General features: G+C 39.7%; 1 protein-coding gene across 1 annotated transcript in view; it reads right to left on the bottom strand.

Annotated features, from left to right (window-relative positions):
- BTBD9 (BTB domain containing 9) overlaps positions 1 to 11,519 on the bottom strand; it is a 447,416-nt gene extending 435,897 nt beyond the window's left edge. The window contains 1 exon segment of the mRNA XM_079148343.1: positions 11,371 to 11,519. The gene's annotated coding sequence lies outside the window, so the exon portion shown is untranslated.
- Positions 11,520 to 12,093: the final 574 nt, after the last annotated feature.

The raw sequence follows: 12,093 nt of genomic DNA, 5'->3' as shown, positions 1-12,093 counted from the left end.
AACTTACCTTCACATTTGACGATGAAATAAAATCCTTCCATGATAAACAAAAGCTAAAAGAATTTACAAAAAGAAAGCCAGCATTACAGAACATTCTCAGCAAAATATTCCATGAGGAAGAGATGAAAAACAAAGAAGCAAATTAGCAAAGGGAAGAATTATCCTAAAGAAATTGTCAAATAAAGGACGAACCAAGTTGTGTCAAATAAGTAAATAAATAAATAAATAAATAAATAAATAAAATTTAAAAAATGAACCAAATGACTGGGAAACCAAATCATATCTCAATAATAACCCTGAATGTTAACGGCCTGAATTCATCAATCAAAAGAAATAGACTGGCAGATTGGATTAAAAAGAAAGATCCAACAATATGTTGCCTGCAAGAGACTCACCTCATAGAAAAAGATACTCACAGACTAAAGGTGAAAGGATGGGGAAAAACATACCATGCACATGGACTCAGCAAAAAAGCCGGAGTATCCATCCTCATTTCAGATAATGTGGACTTCAAGTCAAAGTTAGTCAGAAGGGATAAAGAAGGACATTTCATACTGCTTAAGGGAAGCATAAATCAGCAAGATATAACAATCATAAACATCTATGCTCCAAACAGTGGCTCATCCATGTATGTCAAACAAATCCTTCTCAATTTCAGAAACCAAATAGACCATAACACAATAATACTAGGTGATTTTAACACAACTCTCTCACCACTGGATAGATCTTCCAAACAAAAATTGAACAAAGAAACCATAGATCTCAATAACACAATCAATAATTTAGACTTAACGGACATTTATAGAATATACCATCCAAGTAAGAGCGAATACACTTTCTTCTCAGCAGCACATGGATCCTTCTCTAAAATAGACCATATATTATTCCACAAAGCTAATGTTAGCAAATATAAGAAGATAGAGACACTACCTTGTATTCTATCAGATCATAATGGATTGAAGTCAGAAATAAATGAAAGAGTAAAAAACAGAAACAATTCCAACACCTGGAGATTAAACAATATGCTATTATATGATGAATGGATAACAGAAGATATTAGAAAGGAAATTAAAAAATTCTTAGAGGTAAATGAGAACAAAGAAACATCAGATCAAAATCTCTGGGACACTATGAAAGCAGTACTTAGAGGGAAATTTATTTCATGGAGCACATTTAATAAAAGAAGTAAAACTCAACAAATAAAAGAGCTAACACTACAGCTCAAAGCCCTAGAAAAAGAACAGACCAGCACCAAAAGTAGTAGAAGACAGGAAATAGTTAAACTCAGAGCTGAAATCAACGAAATTGAAACAAAAGAAACAATACAAAAAACTGACAAAATAAGTAGTTGGTTCTTTGAAAAACAAAATTGATAAACCTTTAGCCACACTAACAAAGAGAAGACGAGAGAAAACCCAAATCACTAAAATTCGGAATGAACAAGGAAATATCACAACAGACACGATTGAAATACAAAACATAATTAGAAGCTATTTTGAAAATCTATACTCCAACAAAATAGAAAATTTTGAAGACATCAACAGGTTCCTAGAGACATATGAATTGCCTAAATTGAACGAGGAGGACATACACAATTTAAATAGACCAATTTCAAGTAATGAAATAGAAGAAGTCATCAAAAGCCTACCAACAAAGAAAAGTCCAGGACCAGATGGGTTCTCAGCCGAGTTCTACAAAACCTTGAAAGAAGAGCTCATTCCAATACTTCTCAAAGTATTCCATAAAATAGAAGAGGAAGGAACCCTCCCAAACTCATTCTATGAAGCCAATATCACACTGATACCTAAACCAGACAGAGACACATCAAGGAAAGAAAATTTCCGACCAATATCCTTAATGAACATCGACGCAAAAATTCTCAACAAAATTTTAGCAAATCGCATACAAAAACATATTAAAAAGATAGTGCACCATGATCAAGTGGGTTTCATCCCAGGGATGCAAGGTTGGTTCAACATCAGGAAATCAATAAATGTAATTCACCATATCAATAGACTTAAAGTCAAGAATCACATGATTATTTCAATAGATGCAGAAAAAGCATTTGATAAAATACAGCACCCCTTCATGCTCAAAACACTAGAAAAAATAGGGATAGTGGGAACATTCCTTAACATTATAAAGGCCATCTATGCTAAGCCCATGGCTAATATCATTCTAAATGGTGAAAAACTGAAAGCATTCCCCCTAAAAACTGGAACAAGGCAGGGATGCCCTCTTTCACCACTTCTATTCAATATCGTCCTTGAAACTCTAGCCAGAGCAATTAGACAGACCAAGGAAATTAAAAGGATATGAATAGGAAAAGAAGAACTCAAACTATCCCTAGTTGCTGATGATATGATTATATACTTAGAGGAACCAGGAAATTCCACCAGAAAACTTTTAGAACTCATAAGTGAATTCAGTAAAGTAGCGGGATATAAGATCAATGCACATAAATCTAATGTTTATACATAAGTGATGAATCCTTGGAAAGAATAATCAGGAAAACTACCCCATTCACAATAGCCTCCAAAAAAATAAAATACTTGGGAACCAATCTCACAAAAGAGGTGAAAGACCTCTACAATGAGAACTACAGTACACTAATGAAAGAAATTAAAGAAAACCTTAGAAGATGGAAAGATCTCCCATGTTCTTGGATAGGAAGAATTAATATTGTCAAAATGGCCATACTACCTAAAGTGCTATACAGATTCAATGCAATTCCAATTAAAATTCCAATGACGTACCTTACAGAAATAGAGCAAGCAATCATGAAATTCATCTGGAAGAATAAGAAACCCAGAATAGCTAAAGCAATCCTTAGCAAAAAGAGTGAAACAGGGGGTATCGCAATACCAGATCTTCAACTGTACTACAAAGCAATAGTAACAAAAACGGCATGGTATTGGCACCAAAATAGGCAGGTAGATCAATGGTACAGAATAGAGGACATGGACACAAACCCAAATAAATACAATTTTCTTATACTAGACAAAGGGGCCAAAAATATGCAATGGAGAAAAGATTGCCTCTTCAACAAATGGTGCTGGGAGAATTGGAAATCCATATGCAACAGAATGAAACTAAACCCATATCTCTCACCATGCACAAAACTAAACTCAAAATGGATTAAGGACCTCAGAATCAGACCAGAGACCCTGAAAATTATAGAAGAAAAAGTAGGTCCAGATCTTCAACATGTCGGCTTAGGACCAGACTTCCTCAACAGAACTCCCATAGCACAAGAAATAAAAGCAAGAATCAATAACTGGGATAGATTCAAACTAAAAAGCTTTCTCTCAGAAAAGGAAACTATCAGCAATGTGAAGAAAGAGCCTACAGAGTGGGAGAAAAATCTTTGCCAATCATACTTCAGATAGAGCACTAATCTCCAGAATCTATAAAGAACTCAAAAAACTCTACACCAAGAATGCAAATAATCCAATCGACAAATGGGCTAAGGAAATGAACAGACACTTCACAGAAGATCTACAAGCAATCCACAAACATATGGAAAAATGTTCAACATCTCTAGTAATAAGAGAAATGCAAATCAAAACCACCCTAAGATTCCATCTCACCCCAATTAGAATGACGATTATCAAGAATACAAGCAACAACAGGTGTTGGCGAGGATGTGGGGAGAAAGGTACACTCATACATTGCTGGTGGGGCCACAAATTAGTGCAGCCACTCTGGAAAGCAGTGTGGAGATTTCTTAGAAAACTTGGAATGGAACCACCATTTGACCCAGCTATCCCACTCCTTGGCCTATACCCAAAGGACTTAAAATCAGCATACTACAGAGATACAGCCACATCAATGTTCATAGCTGCTCAATTCACAATAGCCAGATTGTGGAACCAACCTAGATGTCCTTCAATTGATGAATGGATAAAGAAACTGTGGTATATATATACAATGGAATATTACTCAGCCATAAAGAATGATAAAATTATGGCATTTGCAGGCAAATGGATGAAATTGGAGAATATCATGCTAAGTGAGATAAGCCAATCTCAAAAAACCAAAGGTCGAATGATATCGCTAATAAGTGGATGAGGACACATAATGCAGGGAGGGAGGGGGTTAGTGTTAGGGTTAGAGTTAGGGTTAGGGAGGGGGGCAAGAATGGAGGAAGGAAGGTCTGTATAGAGGGGAAAGAAGGGTGGGCGGGGTGGGGGTAAGGGAAAAAATAACAGAATGAATCAAACAACAATACCCTACGTAAATTTATGACTACACAAATGGTATGCCTTTACGCCATGTACAAACAGAGAAACAACATGTATTCCATTTGTTTACAATGAAAAAAAAGAAAAAGAAAAAAAACTATTTGTTGTAAATAACTAAGTCTGAGAATAATTTACTAGCAATAAACAAAGAATGCAGTATTTAAAAGCTATTCTATTTGCAGAATTATAATTTCATAGAAATATTTATTGTAGAATTACATGAAATCAACTGTTATTTATGATGATAATCACAGTCCATATTTCCAGGAATGTAGAAAATAGAATCAAAGAGAGGGACTCAGTCAAACTGCAAGGAATGAATCAAACCAGAATAACAATAGTAGCCCATAAATAGAAAACACTTATTTTATGAATAGATTTAAAAATAAACATTTTAATGGAAGAAATAAGTGGTGTGGACAGAGGGAGATTAGCTGGGAAATCTCAAATATTACATTATTTGTGGTGAGGTTTTAAGGGCTTAAAAATTCTGAATTTATTTTAAATGTCATTAGCTTAAAAAACTACACTTCATCCTCTAGAAGATTTTGTACATGTCTATAAGAAGTAGGAAATGTGAATGTTTATCACAAATTGCCTGTCAGTCTACTAAAAATGCTGTGCATCAAACATGGCATCTCTTCACAGGAGAATCAGCTTTGGGGCCTTTAATTGTCCAGCTCCCTTTTCCTTCTATCCCTAGTTAATATCTTTGAGCAATTACTAAAATTCTAACTTCCTCCACAAACTTTTTCTAAATCATCAGAAGTGAGATTATATTCTCCATCAGGACATTTGCATGCTAGAACCCCAGGCTGAAACCAGGAGTTGTTAGGAACTAGAAAGAGCACTGCCTCCAGAGTTCAAATTTGGGGATGAAACCCAGTGCCATTTCTCACTGGCCACAAACTACAGATAAACTGTTCTCCCCATTCTGGAACAGAGTTGCTTTATTAGTATGATGGAGATATGTTCAAATTTACAAGGTTATTGAAAGAATTAAATAATATATAGCCAAGTGTCATGGTGCACACCTGTAGTCCAGTTACTCAGGAGGCTGAAACAAGAAACTCACAAGTTCAAGCCTAGCCACCATTAAAAAAAAAAAAAAAAAATTAAAAGGACAGGGGATGTAGCTCAATGGTAAAGCTCCCCTGGGTTCAATTCCCAGTACCAAAAGAAAAAAAAAAAGATGAAGTAATATATTAAAAAAAAAAAAAAAAAAAAAAAAAAGGCTTCACTGTGACAAAATACCTGAGAAAATTAAAAGCAGGAAAGATTTATTTAGATTCATGATTTCACATCATTTACACAGTGCACAGCAGCCTGTGGTGACACTACCTCACAGTAGGGACTGAGTGGTGGAGCAAAGCTGCTTATACCTCATGGTGGCCAGGCAGCTAAGACTGAAACAGGAAGGGGCCAGAGTCCCAATATCCCCTTTGAGGGCACACACTGAATGACATAACTTCCTTCTAGTAGCCCCATCTCACACAAGTTCCACTATCTTCCAATAATGCCACAGGCTGGTGACCAAGGCTTTAACATCTGAGCCTTTGGGAGGATATTTAGATATTTAAAATCCAAACCATAACAACCCTTTTGCCTATATACATACTATAGTTAGATTTCAAATATTATCAAAAGCCCATGTGTTCACGGCTTGGTTTCCCATCTGTGGCATTACTAGGAGGTGGTGGACTAGTGGAAGCTTTATATCACTGGGAGCCTACCCTAAAAAAGGGACTTTGGGACCCTGGTCTCTCTCTAGCCATGATGTGCTTGTCCCCTCCATAGGAAGCCTAAAAGTAATGGGTCTACTCAATCTGGAACCTTTAAAACTGTAAGACCAAACAAACTTTTTCTCTTAAGTTGTTTTACCACAGGTATTTGTTATAGTAACAGAACACTGGCTAACAAACTGCATGGTGAATATATCTCCCAGATCAAGAAAACAAGGACATATGCCAGCAGAATATTTTTGTTATATTCAGATGTAAAAGGCAACCCCAAAAGTTAATGTGAACTGATGATTTGTTATAATTTCTAAAACATCAAATGGCTTACAAGTTGAAATCAAAACCGTACACCTAGCCACTCCACAAGCATTAAGTACCTAGTCTATAGTTAATGCTTATATAGACTTATCATATTCTTTGTAGCACTCCAAATGTGTTTTCTCTCTTCTATCAAATTACAAATTTGATTGCAAAAAAAAAATCTATATATCCCTGTAATCTTCATGGTTCCTTGCATACATAACACTGAATGAATTTGACTTCAAGTCCTCTATGTCTATTCATATCATTATAGTCTTAAGCTTATAAAAGTCAGGCATCTTCCCCTGACAAAACACACATATGCACCTGCATTTCCCCTAACTAAAGGTAGTCTCAGGTGTCCAGAGCAATTATCATTTCTCCATGCCACACAGTTTCTAGGGAAATAGTAAATGATTAATGAATACTGGTTGAGAAAATAAATGAGAAAGAACAAGCACCTAGGAAGCACGGTGGTGCTTGTCAGGAAGTTTCCATTAACTCCTAAAATTCCTTTACAAATGTGTGTGTAAATCTGCACAACCACTATTTGATTTCCTTTTATAGTGAAACTCCCTTACAACTTCTATCAGAGAAAAGAACTAATATTTGCCAGAAGTCCTCAGTATATATGGCATGTAAGACTCAAGCAGAAATTCTTAAATTCATATTCCTCTACATCCATGTTTCTGTAATTACACTTCTTCCTGTTTCTTTCCATTGGGTTTTGCCCATCTCATCTACCTTATTGTAAACTCTCCCTAATCCTGCTTCCAGAAATGTCAGGAAATAAATTTCCATTCTTTATATATTACCTAGTCTCTGGTATTCTGCTATAGAAATGCAAAACAGTAACGACTGATCTAGACAAGAACTGATCTAAGTTTAAACAGTGACATTAAGTGTTGGTTTTCAGAATTTCCATTCATTGTCTTTTCTGGTTCTCATTTCCATTTTCTGGGTAGTTGGACCTTATTCTACTACCTCTGCTACCAATATTAATAATATCAACACCTGCCAATTATTCAACACTTATAACCCAGGCATTGTGCTAATCACTGTGCACACATTACCATTCTCTCCATGATTCTTTAATTTAGATGAGGGTTAGAGATGTTAAATAATTTGCTCAAGGTCATTCAACCAATAAATGGCATAACACAGATTTGAACTGAGGTCTTCTTAACTTCAAAGGACATGAAGTTAACTACTGCACAATATGCTTTCTAGAAGAATGCTACTCCCACAGCCTCAGTTGTCATTTACATTACAACTGTTTATAATCCTCTTGTAAACTCTGAAGAATCCCCAATTACCCAGTGAATCCCTATAAACTCCTCACAGACATCTTTAAATTAACATGACACCATTTCTTCACTCCAATGTAAACCTATTTCTCCTCCTGTATTTGCTAATTTAATGTCATCATAATCACCCAGTTGCTCAAGGTAGACATGTCATCTTTGACTTCTCCCTCTGCCTCCCTCTAGATGTCATAAAATTTAAAGATCTTAACATCTAAATGTCTCTATAATCTATCCACCCCCACTTCAGAGAGAGGCCATTCTAATGCAATCTGCTCCCAATTGTCACTTAACTTTCTCATCTGCTGCTCTTTTCATGGCTCTCTGTGCCAATTAAACAGGGAGGTGGGGGGCAAATCTCTAGACTTTTAGGATGGTTGAAGATCCCCTTATAATTTGACTACCAAAACATCTTTCCTGGGGCTGGGGTTGTGGCTCAGAGGTATAGCGCTTGCCTGGCACATGTGAGGCTCTGGGTTCGATTCTCAGCACCACATAAAAAATAAATAAATAGAAACATCTTTCCTTTCTCTAACACTACTATCATGCATTAAGCCCATAAGAAACAACTCTAGATATTTCAAACAATAAACCACTCAATTTTGATCTTCAGCAACATTGTACTGTCCCCTCTGCCTCGAATGCTCTCTTCCCCTTTACGGGTGGCAAAGATCTAGTTAACCTTCAGAGCTAACTTCCATTCTCTTCTCTTTTTTTTTTTTTTTTTTTAATATTTTTTTAGTTGTAGATGGACACAATGCCTTTATTTTATTTATTTACATGTGGTGCAGAGGATCAAACCCAGTGCCTCATACATGCCAGCCAAGTGCTCTACCACTGAGCTACAACCCCAGTCCCATTCTCTTCTCTCAAAGCTTTTCCTATTAATTATTATCCCCAAATGATCTATCTATTCCCCCACCACTTTACTCATTCCAAAACTGATTAACTAATCACAACATGGAATGACTAGTAATTGATCTCTGATGAACACTTACATGTCAGGGGAATACTACGTCTTCCCAATGCCCAATAGCGTGGCTAGTCATAGCCAGCACCCAATAAATACTTGCTGAGTCATTAAATAATTCAACATTAGCTGTGTAACTTTACATCTTGGTTAGCAATTCAAATGCAAGTTTACACACCACTCAAAAGAATTTTTACATAACACAAAAAGGTTCAATATTCAGCAGCAGCATCTTTATTATCCGATCTCTTTATCAATATTTTTTAGTATCCTTCAGATAGACTCCTTTCCCAACTAACAATATTTGTTTTGTTTGTTTTTGTTTTTATAGGATCAGCAGTAATATAGGCCTCACAGGCCACAATGAGATATAATTCCAAGTAAAACTGTCACTGAGTATGGTTGGATGACTACTTTGGGTACATCATTTCAGTAAATTTACAACAGAAGCCCTAAGCACCATCAAGTAGGTTTTAGAAACAGAGATATGTACTACTACCTAAAATACATGCACATTAGTGAGGCTTTTATTCCAAATAGTAATCAAAATCAAAAGTACCTAACAACTTGTTACTAGTTTGACTGGAAGGAATATCCTTTAAGAATAACACTTATTTTTATCTTAACTTTGCTCTAACACAACCTCCACTCCACCCTGCATGCAAGCTCTATCTTGTTATCAATGGGATGTTAATAGGCTGCCTTACTCTTTACCACTTTCCCTTGCCACCCTGTTGAACTTTATAATAGTCCCCCTGAGAACGTCTGCTCCAGTCATATAAGTCTCCTCAATACATCCTGCCAATAACCAAATTCACCTCAATTTCTCAGCACATTTAGGATCTCTTTTCTAATTCAAAATTTTACACTTTTTTCAAAGATCAGCTCAAGCTAGGTATGGTGGTGCACACCTGTAATCCCAGTGACTTGGAAGGCTGAGGCAGGAGGACTGCAAGTTCCAGGACAGCCTCAGCAACTCAGTGATGCCGGAGGCAACTAAGGGAGACCCTGTCTCAAGACCGAAAATGCAAAGGAGGACTGGGGATGTGGCTTAGTGGTTAAGTACTCCTGGATTCAATCCCCGGTACCAAAATAAATAAATAAGTAAATAAATAAACAAATAACAAAGACCAGCTCAAGTCTTACCTCTTCCAAAGAGTTCTGTAAATCAGACCACATGATTTTCTAAATCTCTACTGTACTTATAGTCCTCACATAACTGTTTACATACCACCTCATTTGGTTTCATAATTGTTTTTTATGTACCTGCTTTCTTTTATTAGCTAGACTGTTTGCCCTTGAAGGAAAAGAGCCAGGTCTTCCATGTCATTTGCAACCCCACAATCTTCCTCCAAAAGCTAGCATAACACTTGACAGAAAGAGCATGTATTAATGTATTAAGGACACAAAGGATGGCAGAAAATGTTTTCTGTACAGATACACCACTTATGCAGAGTGTGATCCATAATGAATATGTATTCTGTGCCTACTCTGTGGCAAGCACTTGTCTAGGTGCTGGAGATATGGCAAGGTTATATGGACAATTCCTGTTCTAACAGGTATTGGAGTTCAGAGAGGAAGAGTTTTAATTCTGAGTACTTTAAGCATTACCAAACAAGGTTTACTGGTTCCAAGACATAAGAATCTTGGGTAACATACTTTACAGATCCTCTATTTAAACTGAATTGCAGAATTTTAGAACTAGATGAAAACTTTTACATTATACTCCTCAATGCTCTTGTACAAATCTTGATTAAATTTCAGTAGTCTATCTTTTCAGATTCTAGGCAATGCCTTAGTTACGGGGGGGGGGGGGGGGGGAACTGACTTCTTTTCTATCTCCAATACTCCCTCCTCCCAAGAATGGTAACTATAAGCAACACACAACTACCTCCGATGGAATCAGGCCCACTGAGAAGATAGCACTAGTCTGATGATTAGGGGCACCGCTACACTCTAGCTTCTCCAATCATGCCTACACGTTGAATACAATCTGTTTTCTGCCTGGTAAATGCCAAGGCTATACTTCTTTTAGGAAAAATAACAATAATGCTTCCATAGTTTCTTGGCCTTAATGATGACAAAAGCACAGCATGGTTCTGGGACATGTAACAGCAGATTTGAGTCAATGGGGAGGAAGTAACAACTGAGGACGTGTATCAGCCCCTTGGCCTCGAAATCTGTAGCAACACTGTGATAAAATGCCAAAGAAGCACGTGGACATACACGTGAGGCTGGAAAAGTGCAGGCAACAGGTTGACCGCCGGTATCTACACTGACAGGTCGCCTTCCCCAGGTCGTGGGTGTGTCTGACGCTCACGCAGGCACTGATTCACAACTCTCTCCATAACAACCGGCTCCCACTCGGAGATGAGACGGCAGGGCGATGAAGGCCCCAGCAGTCCCGGACTTTCCCACCCCCAACCCTGGGGGCCTCCGGTTTAGCCTCCTGTAGGTGTCACGCAACCGCTCCTCAGGCAGGATGTGGGGCTGCTGGGGAACCTGGGCTTCTAATTCGAACTCCTGTTTGGAAAGCCAGGCAGAGCCACCTCGAAACGGTACACACCTACTCCCCACTACACATTCCAGGATTAGGAGCCTCCCCTGGCCTCCAGCTACCGCTTCCCAGGAGCCGGGCCCCGGAATTGACCCTCGTCAGCCCCCGTCCGCGCTCCTTCCCCGCCCCCGGAAAAAGCGGCAGAGGGCGGGGAGCGGCGCGCGCGGGTACGGTGGGGGCGCGCGTACTCGCGCCCCGGGCCCGCGCAGCAGGTGCGGCCAGGCCCCACCTCCCCTGCGAGGTCCCGGCTACTCACCCCAACGATGTTCCTCTGCGACCTAGCCGCCGGCACAGACGCCTCTTCCGCTGGCTGCGCACCCGCCTCGCAGCCACCGCCCCCTAGGTCGCTGCCGTCGCTGCCGTCCTCGCTGCCGTCCTCGCCGCCGCCGCCGCCGCCGCCGCGGCGCGCGTCCGATCTCACGCACACCGCCGTGGCCGCGCACGCGCCTATGCGCGCTGGCGTCACTTAGCAACCGACTGTCGGCGGGTGGGCTGGCCGCCGGGGCTAGGGCCGCTAGTGGCCCAGGGCGGGTTCTGCGGCTTTCCCCCGCCGCCCAGACCCGCTGCCCCTGCTAAGCAGGGTCCCCCAGGGTGTGGCCGCCCTGCCGGCACCTGGCTCCGAGTAAGTCACGTCACCACACGTCACTGTATAGCGTCACCGATGCGCGTCAGTGCGGATGGGAAGGTCCAGGGCACCTGCGGAGAGAGCCGTGACCTCGTCCAGACCCGCGCGGACCGGATCGGCAAGTTCTTCGAGATGCAGGAAGGTTCTCCAAGGAGTGGGATCCGAAGGGGCTGAGTGGCATTCGTTAATTTAGCAGCAGGGTGTGATGGACCGAGGCTTGAATTGCCACGCCTCAGTTTCCTCATTCTGTAAGTGGGACTAATAATATCCGTCCTGCCCACACCAGAAAGTTTTGAGGCTAAAACGAAATAGCGTGTGCAAAGATACTATATCAATGGTGAAGCCCATTGGATT

This window comes from Sciurus vulgaris, assembly GCF_902686455.1.
Source record: "Sciurus vulgaris genome assembly, chromosome: 7".
NCBI classification, from domain to species: Eukaryota; Metazoa; Chordata; class Mammalia; order Rodentia; family Sciuridae; genus Sciurus; species Sciurus vulgaris.
The sequence above is the reverse complement of the archived record's forward strand: the minus strand, read 5'-3'. Positions and strand labels throughout refer to the sequence as shown.